This window comes from Pseudochaenichthys georgianus, chromosome 6, assembly GCF_902827115.2.
Source record: "Pseudochaenichthys georgianus chromosome 6, fPseGeo1.2, whole genome shotgun sequence".
NCBI classification, from domain to species: Eukaryota; Metazoa; Chordata; class Actinopteri; order Perciformes; family Channichthyidae; genus Pseudochaenichthys; species Pseudochaenichthys georgianus.
The window spans coordinates 982,400-1,001,755 of NC_047508.1; the positions used below are offsets into that span (position 1 = coordinate 982,400).

At 43.3% G+C, this 19,356-nt stretch overlaps 1 long non-coding RNA gene across 1 annotated transcript; it reads right to left on the reverse strand.

The window, feature by feature from the left end:
- Positions 1-6,429: 6,429 nt before the first annotated feature.
- On the reverse strand, positions 6,430-7,498 carry LOC117448654 (uncharacterized). The gene is made up of 4 exons (XR_004552359.1): positions 7,417-7,498; positions 7,224-7,332; positions 6,613-6,691; positions 6,430-6,507 (listed from the first exon to the last, which is right to left on the reverse strand). It is a non-coding gene; the product is annotated as an uncharacterized lncRNA (long non-coding RNA).
- Between the last annotated feature and the right edge of the window lie 11,858 nt (positions 7,499-19,356).

The following is a 19,356-nucleotide window of genomic DNA, read 5'->3' on the forward strand; positions in this document are numbered from 1 at the left end:
TTTCTCTTTGAAAGTCATCACATAACGGCATTGTAAATACACGGTTCGGTTGCATTAAATATTACATATCTGCCGTAGTTTCGGTATTTATAGAGCCCTGATGAGAAGACTTCTAGACAAACATGAGGAACTGCCGCCAACACTGGAAACGTGACGTGGATCATTAATATATCAGCCATTGAACAACATCTTACATTTCTTTTCACACAATACGTCTCCTTGCAGTATCAACACTAATTCGGCGGACCTTTTATATTGATCCAATTGGTAGATAGGCTGTATTTACACCATAAAGGTGCACGGCTGATATAAAGGGACACCTAGTGTTAAAGCATGTTATTGAATTTCATTATTTTATTATTAGATATTAATAGAATCCCTATAAAGTATATTCATTACTCGTTATTCTCTACTAATAGTTAAGTAAAGACTGTATATAATGACTATTTTGCACATCCCTTTCAAGATTTCAAGATGTTCTAAGGTTTATTGACATGTCATATAGGCCTACAACTGTGGTGTAGTTCTGCACTGAATGAAAAACTTGGGTCGCAGGTTCCTCAACAGTGCATTACAAGACATCTATCAATATTTGTGCATACCTCCAGCAATGTTAACTATGTTGAAGCACTTATTTTAACTGATATTATACATATGTATTATACTCTAAGATGTATGTAGATAGTATAAGAAATGTGCAGAATATGACAATTTAATGGTGAGGTACACATATTGAAAGATGTGTTGTGATGCACTGTTGAGGAACCTGTGACCAAAGTTTTCATCTCCGACCTTGTCAGGTATTGAACAATCAATAAATAAAGAACACAGAATTATTAAATATAAAACACAGAATTTGTGTGATTATACTAAATGATTTACAAATAAACACCACTGCATATTTACAACTATACACATGCTGATGTAACGCAAATGTTTCCAACTTGGGATCAATAAAGTATATCTTATTTTAAGATTATCGATGGCTACTGCCATATTTGCACAATGTGCCTCTGAACCTTGACAAGTGCATGTTCTCACGGTGGGACCCGTTCAAATCCAGTTTTGGACAGTCTGCGTGGTTCCATCCCATTTCAAAGTGCTGTTCGACGCTCTGGACACTCTCCAATCACAGAGCTTGAGGACTATCACGGGGTTTGTCAAGCGAAGCGAAGAGAATACTCACTTCCGGGTGTAATATTCTGTAAAGCAAATGAACTGCTCCGATCCTCGGTCCTGACGGACTCCAACTTGTGTTTATTAATCAAACAAATAAATAAACACAAGGATAATTAGGTGTTATTGTTGAGTAAATGGAGAATTGCACAGGGGAAAATAACGTATCTATTGTGGCGATTGACATTATTCACCCCACGGATCTTAGGGTATTGTTCTGCACGGACATTTTAGTGAGCCGGACTTCCTGTCTCCGCCGGTCTTCGCTTCCCGGGCATGAAGCTGTTTACATGTGTTTTGAGATGCTAAATAAAAGTCTAGCTTGTACCTTTGATACCCCGCCTCCGACTCCCATCTCTCGGCACCACACTATGCCACCATTTTAGATGCGATTTTGTTAAACTAATACGTTTGCAATGTGGACCAACACTATACATTGACGGGGAAGGGGGTAGCAATAAAGATAACACCATTTTACCCAACATAACAGAAATAATATCGATAGCAGCATCCCTAGCAACCACCTTGGTAACAATGAAAACGTTGTATAGACACAATTTCTTGAAGTAATCTTCGTAATAACTAGCAAACTAAAGATCATGTACATCCACTGCACACACAATCTGAAATAACCAACTCATATTTCTCGCATCAAATGACATCAAAGGGCATTTTAATAATCGCCAAACTAACCATTTTCCACCGAGAATAAAACGAATGTCGGCCATGTTTTTTTTGGAATTGGGAATGAATGGTGAAAAAAAACGTAGGCATTTGTAACAATTTCAGAGGCGTTTTCGTAGAAATACTACGTCCTACTTTGTGGACCAACGTAGTTATTACACGTTTTTTTATGAGACGGGGTTGGGTATTATGGTACTTATACTCAAGTAAATAATTGTAATCCATTTGTATTATTGCTTTTAGGATGTCTAGCACCATCTGGCAAAGGGACTATCATGAAAACAAGCCTTTTGGCTAATTCGAGTACTTTTACATGTTTTATGTTGATTAATGTACACTGTCCCTTGTTTTTAAATAATCAATTCAATTTGAATACTTCTTCCATCACTGACTGTAGACGACTAAACTGAAGATAATTCTACATCTAGGCTATATCTACTATAGTGTTCTATTTTCTTCGTCTATAATAATAATAATAGCTTTGATTTCTATAGCGCCTTTCAAGGGACCCAAAGTCGCTTTACAAGTAATAGGGCAAAAACAAACATAACAAAACAAAGGTCAGACAGCCGAAAGCCGAAAGCCTTGGCAAACAGATGGGACTTGAGGGTCCTTTGAAGGCGTCAAGTGTGGGGATGTTGCGAATCTCCGCAGGGAGAGCGTTCCAGAGGGTGGGGGCTGCCAGCACTGAAGGCTCTGTCCCCGAAGGTTCGCAGTTTGGTGCGAGGGGTGGTAAGCAGGCCAGAATCTGAGGGACCGCAGGTTCCTGGGGTGGGGCATGTGGGTGAAGGATGTCCGATAGGTACTGGGGGGGCAAAGGGCATGGAGGGACTTGTAGGTAAGGAGGAGGACTTTGTAAGATATGCGGGACTTGACCGGCAACCAGTGGAGTTGGATGAGGGTGGGAGTGATGTGCTGCCACGGCTTTTGTGTGCGTGAGGACCCGAGCTGCACAGTTTTGGACATACTGGAGCCTGTCCAGGGTTTTGTTGGGAACCCCCGAACAGGACACCATTGCAGTAGTCCAAGCAGGTGGTGACAAACGCATGCACCAGGGTTTCGGCATCTCTCTATATCTCTATACTTTGCTGTCACAACGTAAATGTCCCCTTTGTAGGACAAATAAAGTATAGGGTTTGAGGAGAGGCAAGATTGGTGAAATGTTCTTCGATAATTTTCTTGTTGACAATAAAGTGTAGGCTTTCTATCTAAAGAATCTCTCTCTGTCCCGACTGTATAAATAAACCTCTGTCCTGGGAACAGCCCAGGGGCCTCATTTATAAAGGGATATACACCCAAGAAATGGCGTACGCCAGTTTCTACGCAATGTTTGCGATTTATAAAATATTAACTTGACGGGAAAATGTGCGGTCCTCCACGCAAATTCTAACCCATGCGTACGCACATAGCACAACAACGGGAGGGACAAGAAACTGCGACATACCGTTGGCAGAAGGAAGAATGGACAATGTGGAAATAATACCATAAATAAAATGTTACCTCTCATTTATCATATGAAGAATTCATTTTCAAACATTGATTAATGCCAATCTTAAAATGATTAAACAAACGCCTGTTTGCGACTCCTCAGTGCACACAAAAACATAACTTGGAGAAATAAATAATACGGATATATTATTTAAAACCACCTCGAATATGTTGTGTTAATGTTATGAATGTTTTCTAATAAATGATGCGATAAGCAGGAGAACAGAATTACGTCTAAACTGACGCCAGGTTGCATTTCCATAGGTTGTAGATACGAGCATGGTTTTATATACTATCACGTTTAATCGTGTTTTATTGCCGTTTGCCAAGACTTGATAAGTCGCTCGTAAAACACAGTAGGTATGGAAACTAGAACACCATGTGGTCAATTGTACAGCTAATATAACACAACACATTCGTTGTATTTCCTTTAACTGGTGGATTATGGAGTTGCTGATTCGAAAGCTGGAACACAAACCACCAAATACAAACAAATAATTAAAAACCTAGTCGTCATGACTCCACTCCGGAGGGATTCCCCGATCATTTCTTACAGTTTCTCATCAAGGGGGTGTCTGTTTGTAGATGTATGTGCATTAATAAACAAGGCAACTCAGGCTGTGTCTCAACGCCGTGTATTCACATTGAGCAGGCAATCATACAACTGAGGTATATTCACGTGAGGCAGATATATCTATAACACAGGCACAATACGTCCACAGGGTGGGAGCTGCACCTAGCCTAAACCACCCTGTAACATCTCCCTTCCTTTTGTTAAGTAACAACACAGGATCAATACTGCCATTAACTGTTGACCTTCAATCAGAACATTAATCAAATGATTTCAACAACAAATAGTGCACATAGCAGAGACACTTCAATAACAAGCCGGATCCGAACACATCAGCAATAAACTCAGAACAATCAATCACATTTGTTTTACAAATCTCTCCACTTCCTTTTTTTTTTTTCAATCTTTATCTTCCATGTGTGTTTGAGTGCGCACAGTCCAAGTGTGTGCACACTAAAAAATGCTGGGTTAAAAACAACCCCATTTGGGTCGTTTTAACCCAACGCCAGGATCAATATTGGACCAACCCAGCAGTAGTTAATTTGACCCAACGAAATGGGTTGTGTATTTTAACCACAGCAGATGGGTTATACATTTAATCCAAATGCTGGGTTAAATTAATTACAGCCCTGGGTAATTCTACCATAGATTGGGTTAAATATTACACCAAAATGCTGGGTCATAATAGCTGCGATGGGTTAATTCTACAAGTTATTATCGTCATGTTTTTAATGCAATACCCATGTCTCTTAAACATTTAAATTACAAACCCTTTTAAAATACATCCTATATTTGGTCATGCAAATAATATAATATGCAATAAACGCTTTTAAACAATGTTGGAATCTTAGAAAAATATTCATTTTATTGTTATAACAATTGACAGTTCAATAAAGTGCAAAAGATTCAGTTCACAATAAAGGGCAAAAGATTCAGTTCACAATAAAGGGCAAAACTTAACATTTATGCATGTACAGTACAGCCTGTAAACAACACAGGCTGTGTTCTGTGTGTTGTTTACAGGCTGTACTGTACATAACACACATTAGAATAAAACACATCATAACAGCATCCAGATCTACAAGCTCATAGCACTTTGTGCCACGCTATGAGGCTTGTAGATCTGCCCTTTCTAAATCTCAAAATCTTTGCTTCTGGTTTGAGAACCACTAATAGCAACATACGTTTTTTTCAGAAATTACTGGTTCATATACTGGCCATGTAAACGTACAAAGAAAATCCTCCAACATGATCACAAAAATGTACTGCTCCTTTAGGTGAGCCGAACGACAGGAAACTAAGTGCAAATAAACATTTTAACAATTTATGCTTCCACCATTTATCTCTTTTAACTCAGCACACACACTTGCTCATAAATACTTTGAGCATTAGGTAGTATTTTGAACATCACACACACACACTTCAAAAATCCTGCAATATTGATTTAACCAGATAGAACCCTATTCTGGAGACAAGCAGAAGAAGAGAGAGAATAGAACAGGAGGACCAGCAGAAGAAAAGAAAAGGATCAAGACCACAAGTCTACTTGCAAGCAAGTATTGCTGCACGCAAGGACGTAGCAGTTTTGACTCCTCCTCCTCCCTTGATTTCGTACACTGCATTTTGGAAGAATTTCCATACAGCTTCACACTGCTTTGTGTAGTCGATGTCAAAGATATAGAATACCTTGAAACAGACATCGACTGCCTGAAGCAATGTGTTTTGTTCCAACGCCTCCCCATCAAGAATAACGAACGCCTGAGAGGTGTGCCAAATATCGTTTCCCAGGGACAGGACATATGGGTAAGGTCTTGACACCTTCGCCTCATGGAGGTACTCACCAAGTTTGTTCCAACCTGAGAAAGAAATAAAGAACAAAAGACAAGATAAATTAAACAAAGTAAAAGATTGTGCAAAAGCAAAGAGTAAGCAAGATTTGGCAGTGGCTGATAAAATGCATATTCAGAAACAATGTTCTGAATTATTCTTGAGCCCAGGAATAACAGGCAGTCAGGCCACATTCTTAACCACTTAAACTGGACCTGGTTGGCTCTGTACTTTAGACCACTGTTTTCCATCTTTACCAAATCTCTTCGCCAAAAATAGCCGATCTAGCTGCCATTTTTGGATAATGTCCCCGCCACCCCCCCCAAAGAATATGGATGCTGGGTTCAAGTGATTAAAAGAATAACATTTCCCTTTAGATATGCAGAGGGACTTACAGGCTTATGATCGATGAAGGCCAACTTAGACCCTCGATAGTGTACCGGAACACTTTTCGGCCAACCCTGTAGACAGTTGGTGGAAGCAGTGTTGGTAACTGGCTCAGAGCAAGTTCCCCCAAACAATCTGTAGGAAGACAATGTTATAGGTGTGGCATGGCAATCTGTGAATTGGTCATTTAGTAGCAAAATAAAGTCTACTGTACAATATAACAATGTATTACCGGGTGTTAATCCATCAAGCGACGAGATAAGTTTCCCTTCCCGTCTCGCCAGGTGCAGGATCTCGTCTTTAAACAAAGGGAGCCAGGTTTCGAAGAGCTTAGGCGCAGCCTCTCTATGTAGGATCTGAAAGTCCTGTGCAATCTAAATGAAAAAGAAAATTCAATGTGGCAGCTGACATACTGATAAAAGATTGTTATAAACAATGCATCCACATCATATGTAAACATATACTCCTTCCTAACTTACCATGCCTGGAGTGAATAGATGTGGGAACTCTTGGCGGATCCCCTGAATGTCCCACCCGTTTTCCCTTAAAGACTTGGCCCTGTTTGATAGTTTGCAGAAAGTACAGCAGTACAAGAATGTTAAAAGGATAACACAAAAAGCCCCGAGGGCAGTTGCAGACAGGTGCTCTTGTATGGCAGTTTTGGAGGGTAAGGAGTTGCACTTTCTTGATGGCTGGTGGTAGGGTGTTCCACATTTTGGTAGCATAATAGTAAAATGCATTCATCCCCATGTTTATGTCGATTATGGGGGGGGGGGGGGGGGAGAGTAATGGAGCTCCCACTGGTGTTGTGCCCTTTTATTTTTGACAGGTACATGGCACTGGTCCCTTGAAAACCAGGCCCATTGCAAGTTGCTGTACTCTGTCCTCCCCTGAGCCATCCCACTATAGCATCATAATGAGCAGGGGTTAGGTCATAGGTGTGAGAGGTCTAGTAGTAGTTTGTTTTGAGAAGTCTGTAGTTCAGATTTGAATGACTTGAGGTGCAACAGTACCATGATGAGGTGCATGCATAGGCAAAATGACATTGAATGAGTGCTGCAGCTAGTGTCCTCAGTGCATTCCTACTGACCTGTACACTGCTGTATCCTGCATGTATTGCTCCACCTGGTTGAGGGGCTGCGAATTGTGTTTCAGCCATTCTTTACACTGTATGGCTCTTTCTTCCGATATGGTACATTCTATAAAAGTACACATAAGGATATTAACAATCTCAAATTATGTGTCTGTATTACTTAAACAAATTATTCAGTTCCAACGATTACCTGGTATGAATGTCCTACGAGTGCCAGCTTCACTACTTTGTGGTGGTGTCTGCTGCGTGCTCCGTGACCTGGCCGGTTTTCTTCCTCTTTCTGACGTTCCGAAGCCTCTCTTCGAGGAATCCAGTGGCTGGGCGGTGGTTCCGTCCTGGGGTGAACCAGTATCCCTGTCAATAAATGAAAGTCTTTGGTGAATAGAGATGAGGCACATTTTGATAGCGTGGCGACAACATGTGGCTGAGCCATCTAGAACAGGGTTTGTCTGTATGTCTGTCTGACAACACCGGGCATCAAACAGCACAGAAGTCCAGTACTCTGGTGCTGGGAGATGAGTTATATTGTGTTCAACTGACTGTTTTAGCATCAATTCCTCAATAAAATGTTAATTACTTACGAAGCCACTGCTTGTGTCCGACTCGTCCTTCAAGGAGGGAAACCCATGAATCAAAGCTGCAGCCAAGGCCTTTTTTGTCTCACTGGTAGGACTGCAAACACAGAAAAACTAAATTACCAGCATCAAATTAGATCTTAAGTATTTCTAAAACATGTGTTGCACCCCAGTATAATGGCTGTAGCATATTCTGCAGCTAATAGGCATCCTAATAAATTAAAAACACTACTGAACGTGTGTTTTGGTACATGTGTTGTGCATGTTTATGTTGGTGGTCTAGGTAAATGTGAGACTTGAAAGTAGTGTCCCGTCTTATCTTTTCCCCTGAAAGAAGATTCATATACCTTTTTCAAACCAACATAACATTCAGCAAAAACAAGAAAAAACCCTACTATTTTTAATTACCTCTCTCCAAACTTCTCCATGAGGTGAGATACCAAAATACGGACAAGGCACTTTCTTTGCGAAGGGATGATCACATCCTCATCAAGGCTCCCCAGGATCAGCTTGCCTTCAGTTGAGCCTGTGAGAATCTGGCGGATATCCTGAGAAAATTGCAAGAAGGGACAACATCACAGATATCGTTTATTACTCTTTAGTGTTGATTAAAGAAAAAAGTGAAACCCAAGTCTTAAAAAGTGGAGCTTACAAATTGTGGAATTATATGTAGTGTTTGAGGTATCATCGCTGGTACGACAGGTGCCGTTTGGTCCTCCATGGAGGGTGGAGTTGTGGCAGTTGGTTGGACATCAGGACTTGTAGGTGGCACAGCAGGTTCAATCTAAACAGAACCCAGGTTAATGGAACAAACAGTGACAGCCACCTAGAATTGCCGGATGAGCATCAGTAATGTAAATCAGTGTACCACACCAGCAGACTCAGTAGACTGCACACAGTATGCATTGTGTGAAAGATATGCACCACGCCAAAGTTTTGATAAATTCAGAGACCTGTGTAAAGTATGGTTTATATTGACCCCTAAGAGACACAAAACCACTCAGAAACCCTTCACCCGAGTGAATGAAAAATGCGACAAGTTTGGACCATGCAGATCTGCGGCAAATTGAAAAAGATATAAAACAAACATGTAACTTCTTAACTGACAGTGACTACCCGTCGCCGTCGGGTGGAAACCGTGTATGTCCAAAATTGTTCCGTTTATAATTTTTAACATTTTAAAATTGTGAAATAGCCAATCGACAAGCTCTTGACGTTGGGAGCTTGTAGATCTATTTGTACTACTTTTGTACAACACTATGACGAATTAGTACATTTAGAAATATAAAAAACATAGTTTAAATATGGAGACACAAGGTTTCTGCCCAACAGCAACGATATGTAGACAGATTAAACAAAAAATACTTACTGTACAATTGATCACATCCATCCCAGTATTTACAGAAACATCCCAGTACTCCATCGCATGATCATCCCTGTAGTCCAAAGGCACCTTTTAAGCAGCATTTATAGCTAACCACTAAACAAATATGGCAGGAAAAAATGGACTTGTCGAGTCAAAAGGCTATTTACAAAGTGTCATACTACTGTACTGGTGGCAGTAAACTGATTTTCTAAAAAAGTCTATAGCGCAGTGAAATGTATAAACTGTCATCAGTCTCGCTGAATGACTTCACTGCATGTAGGGGATGGTGATCAAGCAGCTCTCTCACATCAACAGCTGCCAAAACTTGAGTGGGAATCACACTGTATGCAAAGAAATGCCTATCAAACCATTGTGTTTCCCACTTCTGTACAACAAGTTTATTGTTGGTGTGTGTGATGTTTGGTCTAGTACTAAAATGGACTTTATGAGACCAAATTGGGGCTCTCCATCTGGGTCATAGACAGGAATACAGTCAATGCCTGCTCGATATGCAGTTCCCTTAAAGGTAACCGAAGCTGGTTTCATACAATTCACTGAAAAGGGGAATGCCTGTTAGACCACTTTCGATGTCTTTAACTCCCTCAATGTTGGCCAGAAAGGTAGTGTGCCCTGGACCAACTTCTGTATTGTGGCTCAACACAGTTCCACACAGCAAATGATAGCACTGCGCTATCTGATGGCGAAAGGCCATGGTTTTGCAAATGTTTCGGAAATTGCATGTACATGGCTAACCCGTTTAAAAAAGTTGTGTTTCGCTTCGAATCTCATAGCCCAAAACTGAGTCAAGGGTCCGAGCTTTTGAATGGCTCTTGGGTAATGGAGCATGAAGTGGTGTTTTGGCAGCAAATAGTGAAGAGGATAGAGCTCCAGGAAGAGAGAGTGATGCTCTTCAAGGATTTTAGCTAAGTAGTGTTGCTTCAACAGTAAGAGAAGGAGAGAAGATGAACTCCATACTTAACAGTAACAGTAGGAGAAGTTTCCATTCCTTGCAATGCATGGGGACCAGGTCACCTATCATTGTCGGCAGCAACCTAAGTAGGCACCACATTTGAGCTGCTGATTGATGCATGGCGCCTTTAACCTTTTTTAGATCATCCTTACTAATTACAGAAGGTTTGTTACCCTTATCACAAAAGCCGTAGTCAAAGCTTGTGATTCTGTAGTTTAGTTTGTCAAGTGTTAGATGTTTCTGCTCAATCAGCGAAGTTAACACAAGCTTGACTTCATATGGCCCTACGCCTTCCAGTATATCATGCATGATGTCAGGTGCTATGTTGTCGGTTACATGATAGAAAGACAAGTCATTCAAGACACTGTCTCTTTTCAGGCCTGTCTGGGAGCGGTCGGCTGTACGCAAATCTGCCTCATGACTATTGACATCACGCAATAGTGCAGGATCTGCCAGCGTCTGAGACCTCCGGGCATCCTTATGTATTCTGCAAAACCGACACATATAATTTCCAGAGAAGCTTTCAATATAGCCAAGCATGGCATTCACGCCCAAATTGTCTCCCACTACCTGGACCACTGTAAACCTTACAACACCTTGAAAGTTGGGGGTATCAACAGTGATGCCATCCCTCTCAAGACACCTGATCTCTTCCACAATAGGGCGCAGCACTGCATCAAGGCCATAGGTCTTAGCGTCATCGGATTTGTACACTGCTAAAAGGAAGTGTGACTGCAAACTTGATAGCAGGTCTGGTGGCAAGCTCTTTAGGGTGAAATATATAAATCCTAACTTGTGAACCCCAGTCTTAGACCCAAGCGGATTGACTGTCTCACAATCATCTTGGTAAATCATAAGTGGGATCGAAACCTCTTTTAATAACAGTGGATGCGTTTTACAAAACTGCCCATCAAATAAATCTTGAAGAGCATCACTCTCTCTCTGCTGCCATTCTTGCATGGCCTGTAAAACCCCAGGAATTTCAAGTAGCTTGGTTAGAAGGCGCTGCAGCGGAATACGCTGATATGAATCACGAACTGAGACTTGTCGCACAGTGCCAGTGGCAGAGGCTCTTTGCTGAACAAAGCATGCCCCCCCCAGTGAAAATCTCCTCAACTGGCTGAATGAAGTTTCCTGATTTAGCAAAATACTGCATCTGTTTATAATCTGTATTAAGTCCTTTGAAAGGCTCGGCTAATTCCAAGAACTCCAGCCCAAGCTCTTCTACCTCTGGGCTTTGATCAAGACCAAAATGACGAAATAAAGACATAGTCTTTGATTCTAGTTTGCCCACAATATCACCAATTAAACTAGAGGTGTGTTGAACCATAAAGTTTAAGTTAGAGAATGTCAGAGAAGGTTTAGACCTCAGATGAGCTAAAAAAAGGGCTACCCGGTTGGTCATGTCATCTTGCCCTAGTTCATCCCATTCATCCTCAACTCCCTGTACAGGCTCATTTTCAGCAAGCTGTATGTCAACAGGCTGGGCTGGACCTTCAAGGGGATCATCGGGAGTATCACTTTGGTTTTCATGCTCCTTTAATAGGTGTCTTCTATAAGACCTTATAAAAGAAAATGTTCTACCACAACCAGTTTCACTACATTGGAAATATGTTGATGAATGGTTTACATGATGTACTGCACGTAAATGTTGAAAGAGAGTCTTGGCATCCCCTGGAATTTGCCTTTTGCATTTAAAGCAAATATATGCCATCTGCTCACAAATTTGAACAAATCCTCAGAATTAATATGCGTGTGTGGGGGAGGGGTGTAGCCTCTCACATCTGCAGTGATCTAACTATACTTACAAGTCCTCTAAATTTTTTGAGGAACTTAAGCCTGGGGCCAGCTTTTGGAATCAATTGGCTGATGGTCCCCTCGTCTAAAAGAAGAAAACTCTCCTCGTCAATTCCCTCGTCTGAAAGACAAAAAAACAAAATACAAGGACATATTTAAACCATGGAGAACAGCAAAAAATAAGAGGCTAATTACATGGAAGCTATTGGAATAAAAATGCATTTTCAGTAACATAAAATACAATGCAGTCAATGCCATTTCAAATAATTCCTTTACCTAGCTATACAGACGATCTGCTTGCTGTGAACGTAAACAAAAACATGTTCTTACCTTAAATCTATCAATAAGGTCTGTCAACTGCCACTGTGTCAATGTGTCACACACAAAATCGTCCATTGATCTGAGACAAAAAACACATAAAGAGCTTAATTAAAACAAAACATAAAATGTACATTTGCTTGACTTCAACCTCACTGCTGGGGCTAATTTATTCAGCTGATGAGGCTACTAAAACTGACAAATGTCTGCTTCTCCTATTTATTTATTTATTTGTATTACCTGTTGTATTTAGCACACATGAGCCCCACTTACTATGGTTATTAGCATTGTATTTTATCTGCAGACTTATGGTTATATCAAAGCCTTTATTTTTATATAGAGTGATACACTTTTGTGACTGCTAGAAACAGGTCAACCCACAATAGAGCAAGATTAGTTAACCAACTACGGACAGCAGCCACAGGAACTTTTGCAGTCACAAATTGCTGTGAAAAATTGAGAGAGACCAATGAAAGTGAAAGTTAAGTTACAGAGAACCTGCTTTTTTTTTTACACCAAACCTTATCAGTCCCCTTATCAGACAGAAGTTGACGAATTACTTAGTCATATCCAAACCAATTCAACAGAGTTCTTCAATTTAAAAGACATGGATCCAGCCTTAAGTGCTAAGCTTTAAAACTGAATTAACAAATGACATTACATAATGTGATGACAGAACTGTAAACAGAATTAACATTTCTTTTTATTTAAAATATATAAATAATATTTCACATCAAAAGAAACAGCACCATGGTTGTTTTATTGTAGCTGAAACTTTAACAAAATAAATAACTCAGTTACCTCCAATAATTAACCCATGTTTGTATAATTGTGTTAACTCTGTGTGTTGCTGCTAGCATACATAATACCTGACGTGGAAACCTTACTCGTGGAGGGGGCTACAGAGCAGAGCGGCATCCGTCACGTAACATTAACTGCAGAGCGAAAACCACAGTGGCAGTCAGCTCCGCATGGCAGCTAGCTTGGCAGCTAATTTACGTGACGCAGCCGAATAACGGCGCAACATTCCTTTTGTAAAAGGGGCTGATATTACTGACATATAAGCGCCTGGGGTAGCACACTTTCCGTTTAACTTTCCCATGGTAATGCTACCGTCATTTAGTTTTCAATCCTGATATCCTACATTTGAACCATCTCTCTAACTGGCAGTTACACAGACTAGCTAGTTAACTACGTTAGCTTTAGCATGTTCGTCGGCTCATTCGGCTTTTTAAGTGAGATAAAAAAGAACACTAAATAACAAATTAACTATCAACGTTACCACAATATCGCTCATGGACTAGCAGTTGATGACATTTATTAACAGATTCACAGTTAGATGACAATGTTTTCTGCTTACCTCCTCCAAATTTCCCCAACGGTCTTTCTTGTCTCAATGATCTTCTCTCGCGATGATGATGGTTAAGTTTACGGTTATGCCCAAATATCGCGAGTGCACACAGGATGCAGGGGAAAACCTTTCCCGCCAGATCGCGGTCAAAATCAAACAATGGCAGTCTGGAAGTCCCCTTTGTCTCAGTTTATCTCAACATGAATGAATCTAATACATGTGAAATTGTTGCGATTTATGCAAACCAATACCCAATACCATATACATAACCCAGAATGAGTTAAACATTTCATAACCAAATGGTTGGGTAGACAAAAATATTTTGACCCAGCACTTGGGTTGCACAAAAATAACCCAATACCATATTAATAACCCAGAATGGGTTAAACATTTCATAACCCCATGGTTGGGTAGATGAAATAACCCACTGTTTTTTAGAGTGTGTGTGTGTGTGTGTGTGTGTGTGTGTGTGTGTGTGTGTGTGTGTGTGTGTGTGTGTGTGTGTGTGTGTGTGTGTGTATGTGTGTGTGACTTAGAGGTCAAGTCTGTCAGGAGGTCTAATCAGCCGTCCGCTCCGGGAGAAGGCCCGGCCCTGTAACTCACGGCATGGTGTATCCCCAGTCTGCGGGGAAGAGCGCGACGACCCCGGGGGTGATGGCCTTGGAGACTCCTCGGGGACGCCGACGACCTCTCTGGCGCTCCCCCCACTCGCAGGCTGCTCCGGGGCCGATTCTGGGAGAACTGACGGCTGGAGAAGGGCCGCCTCTGCTGGTCGAAGATCAACCCTGTTGCGCCGATACGTGGTTCCCTCCACACCGACCAGATAGGACCGGAGTCCCAACTGCTGAAGGCACACACCTCTCCTCCATCTGCCCGTCCTGTCTCCTGGGAGTGGCTTCATCCGTATGGGCTGGCCGACGTTCAGCTCCGGCAGATCCTTGGCAGATCTGTCATATGTCAGCTTTGCTGCTTGATGTTTCATTTTCAGCTTGTCAGGAACACCCATGACGACCTGAGTAACCAGTAGCTGGTTGGCCACAGGGAGAAGGGTTCTCAGTCTCCGCGACATAAGCCGCTGTGCTGGGCTGCAATGCATACCCTCAGTGGGTGTATTTCTCCAATGCAATATGGCCCTCCAGGGGTCCTCTTTGGCACGGTCTGCCCTTCTGCACAGGCTCTCTACAATTTTCACTGCTGACTCCGCTTTGCCGTTAGCTTTTGGGTGCCTCGGTGAGGACATGACATGCTCAAAACCCCACTCTCTCGCAAACGCCCGGAACTCTCCACTGGCAAACTGGCCTCCACCATCAGAAATGGCCCTGTCTGGGACACCATAGCGTGCAAACTGTGCCTTGCACAGTGTGTGTCCGAATCTGTGTCAGGCGTTGGCTGCTGACATTTAAATAGTCTGCCTGCTGAATGGCCACCGTGTCACCCTGCTCCTGCTGCATGCTGTAGACCATTTCACGTTGGTACAGTGTGTCTGTTCTCTGTGGCTCTGCTGAGCGTGTCACTTATGTACATCTCAGGGCCTGGCTTGTATACCACCGCAAGGCAGTAGTTCTGAAGTGTGAGGAGCATGCTCTGAAGGCGCTTTGGCGCACTGAGGAGGGGCTTGGTGAAGATGGACACCAGCGGGCGGTGGTCGGTCTCTGCAGTCACATCACCCCTCCCATATAGGTAGTAGTGGAAGCGTTGGCAGGCGAATACGATGCTCAGGCACTCCTTTTCAATCTGTGCGTAATTTTGCTCTGTTTGGGTCAATGCCCGGGAGGCGAATGCGACAGGCTGTCCCCCTTGAAGCAAGCAGCAGCCCAGACCCGCCTGACTGGAGTCGCTCTGTACGGTGACTGGCTTGCGGACGTCATAGTACCTTAGGACTGGCACCGCCGTGACCAGTGCCTTGATTTCCTTCATGGCGGCATCATGTTTGGGCAGCCAGTGCCACATCACATCCTTGTCCAGCAGTCTCCTCAGCGGCTCACATACCGCTGACAAGTGTGGCATGAATCTGGACAGATAGTTCACAAATCCGACACACCGCTGGACCCCTTTTGCATCTGTGGGGTTTGGCATGTCCAGAACCGCCCTGACTTTTTCAGGGTCAGCCTTGAGGCCCTCCGCGGACAGTATGTGGCCGTGGAAGCGGACCTCCTTCACTCGGAACTGCAGCTTTTTCAGGCCCAGTCTCAGTTTTACTTCCCTGCATCTGTCCATCAGAGCGATGAGGTTTGTGTCATGGTCGCGATTGGCCTCATCCTCTGTGTCCCCACAGCCGACTATAAGGATGTCATCGGCTATGGGCTCAATCCCTGTCAAGCCGGCCAGCAGCTCATGCTGCTTCCTTTGATACAGCTCCGGGGCAACTGACACACCGAAAGGGAGTTTCAGCCAGCGTTTCCTACCCCACGGTGTCCAGAATGTTGTCATCAGGCTGCTTTCTTCATCCAAGCGGCACTGCAGGAATGCATCACGTGCATCCACCAGGGTGAATATACGTGCCTTTGGCAGCTTATACAACACGTCATCTAAAGTGGGCATAAGGTAGTGGGACCGTTTCAGAGCACGGTTGAGAGGCTTCGGGTCAATGCATAGTCTCAATTTGTCTGGCTTTTTCACTATGACTAGATTGCTAATCCAGTCCGTGGGTTGAGTGACTGTGGTCAAGTGTCCCTCCTCTTCATATCGATCAAGCTGAGCCTTAACAGCTGCCTTGAGGGCCACTGGAACATTCCTGGGAGCACACTGCACCGGTGCCACAGTGCTGTCCAGCTCAAAGTGAATCTCACCGGGCAGAGACTCAACAGGGCTGGTGAACATGTCGTGGTAGGTGCTGACCAGACACTCCTTGGTCAGGTCTCCCTTCCTGCAGTGCTCCACCTTATTCAGCTCCTCAGGAATGGTGAAGCGTATCAGACCAAGTCTCTCACATGTCTCACCCGAAAGCAAGGGCCTCTGGCCAGTATGCACAATCTCAAAGTCCAGTCTGTGCGTCTTACCCCTAATGACGCATTGTGTGCTGTACACCCCTAGTGAGCTCATCCACTCACTGTTGTATAGTTTCAATCTGGTGAGACTCTTCAGAAGAGGGGTTCTAGGCGCCAGTCTCGTCTTGTCCTTGATGCTCATCACATTGCAAGTGGCTCCAGAGTCGAGCTGGCACCTCTGAACCCCACTTTGCAGTGGCAGGTTGACAAACCACTTTTTACCTCGAGTGTTCACAGCCCCCACGCTCTCCGCTGTGTACATGTCTCTCTCATCGCTGTCCTCCAGTTCTCCTGGCAACGGGTCATCCACAGCATTCAACTGGCGTGCCTGCTGGCCTCTTTTCATGCATACTTTTGCAAAATGGTTAGCAGTGCCACACGAGCGGCACGATTTACCAAAAGCAGGGCACAGGTCCCGCCCACGCTTGTGCCGTGTGCACAGTACTTGCATTCGCCAGCGTCTCTCATGCTCTGTGGTTGTGCAGATATGTTGGTGGACTCGGATGGCCTGCTGGCAGACCTCCGTCCATATCGCTGTCCTTGTGTGGCATTAATGCTGTCCCCAGGTCCAGAGCTGCCCAGTGACATGGTTTTTAACTTGCTGTCCATGACCTCAGCTGCACGGCAAATTTTAATGGCCTCGTCCAATTTAATGTCCTTTTCCCTTAGTAAGCGACGTCTAGCACCCTCGTCAGTTATCCCGAGAACAAGCCTGTCCCTTATGAGTTCATCTTTTATAGCTCCATATTCACAAGAGGCAGCCTTTTCCCTCAGCCTGGTAGCAAACGCATCCAAGAGCTCTCCATCCTCTTGTTTAAGGTTGCCAAAAACGTACCTCTCAAAGATTACGTTCTTTGCGGGTGTGAAGTATTGCTCCAGTGCCACCAGTATAGCACCCGCATCTTTTTGTTGGTCCGCGGTGAGTCCCAGGTTGTGTTTGTAAACATGTCGGCAGTCGTTCCCCATTAGCCTCCTGAGCGCAGCTGCTTGTACCGGCTTTACTTTCTCGCTGAGCCCGGTCGCAAGCAGATAATCCTCAAATTCTGCTCGAAAGCTCACCCAGTTGCCGTGGATGTCCCCCGCCATCTTCATAGGCTCCGGAGGTGGGATGCTGGATGCCATTGTTCCAACGTGACGCTAATGCTAACAGGCTAACTGAAACTGCTAAACCTCACCAAAACAAATAAACGCACTCTGTCTCAGCGACGGACAGTAGCATGCAGTCCACAGCTGGGTCCTATTTGAGCTTCTGACACCATGTTTGTAGATGTATGTGCATTAATGAATAAGGCAACTCAGGCTGTGTCTCAACGCCATGTATTCACATTGAGCAGGCAATCATACAACTGAGGTATATTCACGTGAGGCAGATATATCTATAACACAGGCACAATACGTCCACAGGGTGGAGCTGCAACCTAGCCTAAACCACCCTGTAACAGTGTCTCCTGTTCCCGGTACAAACACACTAGAGCAGGGGTAGGCAAGTAAGTTTGGACGTGGGCCAATTTTTTTCTGAGCCACAAGATGGCGGGCCAGAACATAATCAAAGCCTAATTCAAGGAATTGATTTTGGGAAGAGGGCGCAGCGCCCCTGTTCCCCGGTTCAGAAAAAAACTCTGATATTGCTGATGACCCTCCCCATCAACACTCTGATGCGCAGTCAGATCTGCTGATTGGTTCACTGATGATATAGGCGCCCAATCCAGAGCCTCTGGCTAGACCCGCCCAAAGGGAGGCTCGTCCTCTCTCGCCCCATTTCAGTCCCAAAGCCAGGGCTATTATCTGTATTTTAACAGACTTATCTTTTAAATTGAGGTGTATTTATTGTTCTCTTCAAAGTTTATTTTTCACTGAAATCTTAGGGAGGATGGTCCTCCCTTTCCTCAATGGACGAGCCTCCACTGAGTAAAGTAGAGTTATTAACTAGGTGGCAGTGTTATTTAACATACTTTTATTGTCAAGTATTATCAAGTTCTCTGGGTTTTTGGCATTTATTTGAGTGTTTGCCCACATTTGAGAGGCTTGAGGGGCAACAGAGGACGCATGGACAACTCGAATCCTTTTTCCTTTTCTTTATTTCAACATTTCAAGGACACATTAGGATTCTTTCAGGTTGAAAACCTTTAAAAAATAAATAAATTACAGCATGTTTTGCTTTGCAATTTAATATATTATGACCTAAATTAAAGTACTTTAATTGACCTGGTTCCCCACAACCACACATTTGCCATATGTGACCCGCTCTATCGAAATCAGTCGGAAGTCGCAACGGCTCATTTCAAAATAAACGTGGATTTGCATAAATAACTAGTTTTTCGGGGTTCGGGTGTTTAGTTTGATTTAAATAAACAAAGTCTTGGCTTTCAGAATATGAAACTTATATTTCCAAAATCACATGATAAATACAAGTTTGAAGCTTGTAAAGGGAAGATGACATTATGAATGTAGGCATATAGTAATCATTGATAACACGGCAGGGTCCGTTACAGTTTGTTTTCATCTGATTTCAAATAAAAAGTATTGGCTTTCAGAATATAAAACTTGTTCCGGCAAATTCAGATGATAACTATAACTTTGAAGCTTGTAACGGGATAATTACAAGCGGAGAACAGAGTAACTTTACGTCACAGCAGGCATAACAACAGCCGGTGTTTCTTGTGAGTGTTTTCCCCGAGAAACAAACACAATACACACAAACGCAAAAATACACAAACACGCACGCACGCACACATGCGCGCGCACACACACACGCACGCACGCACG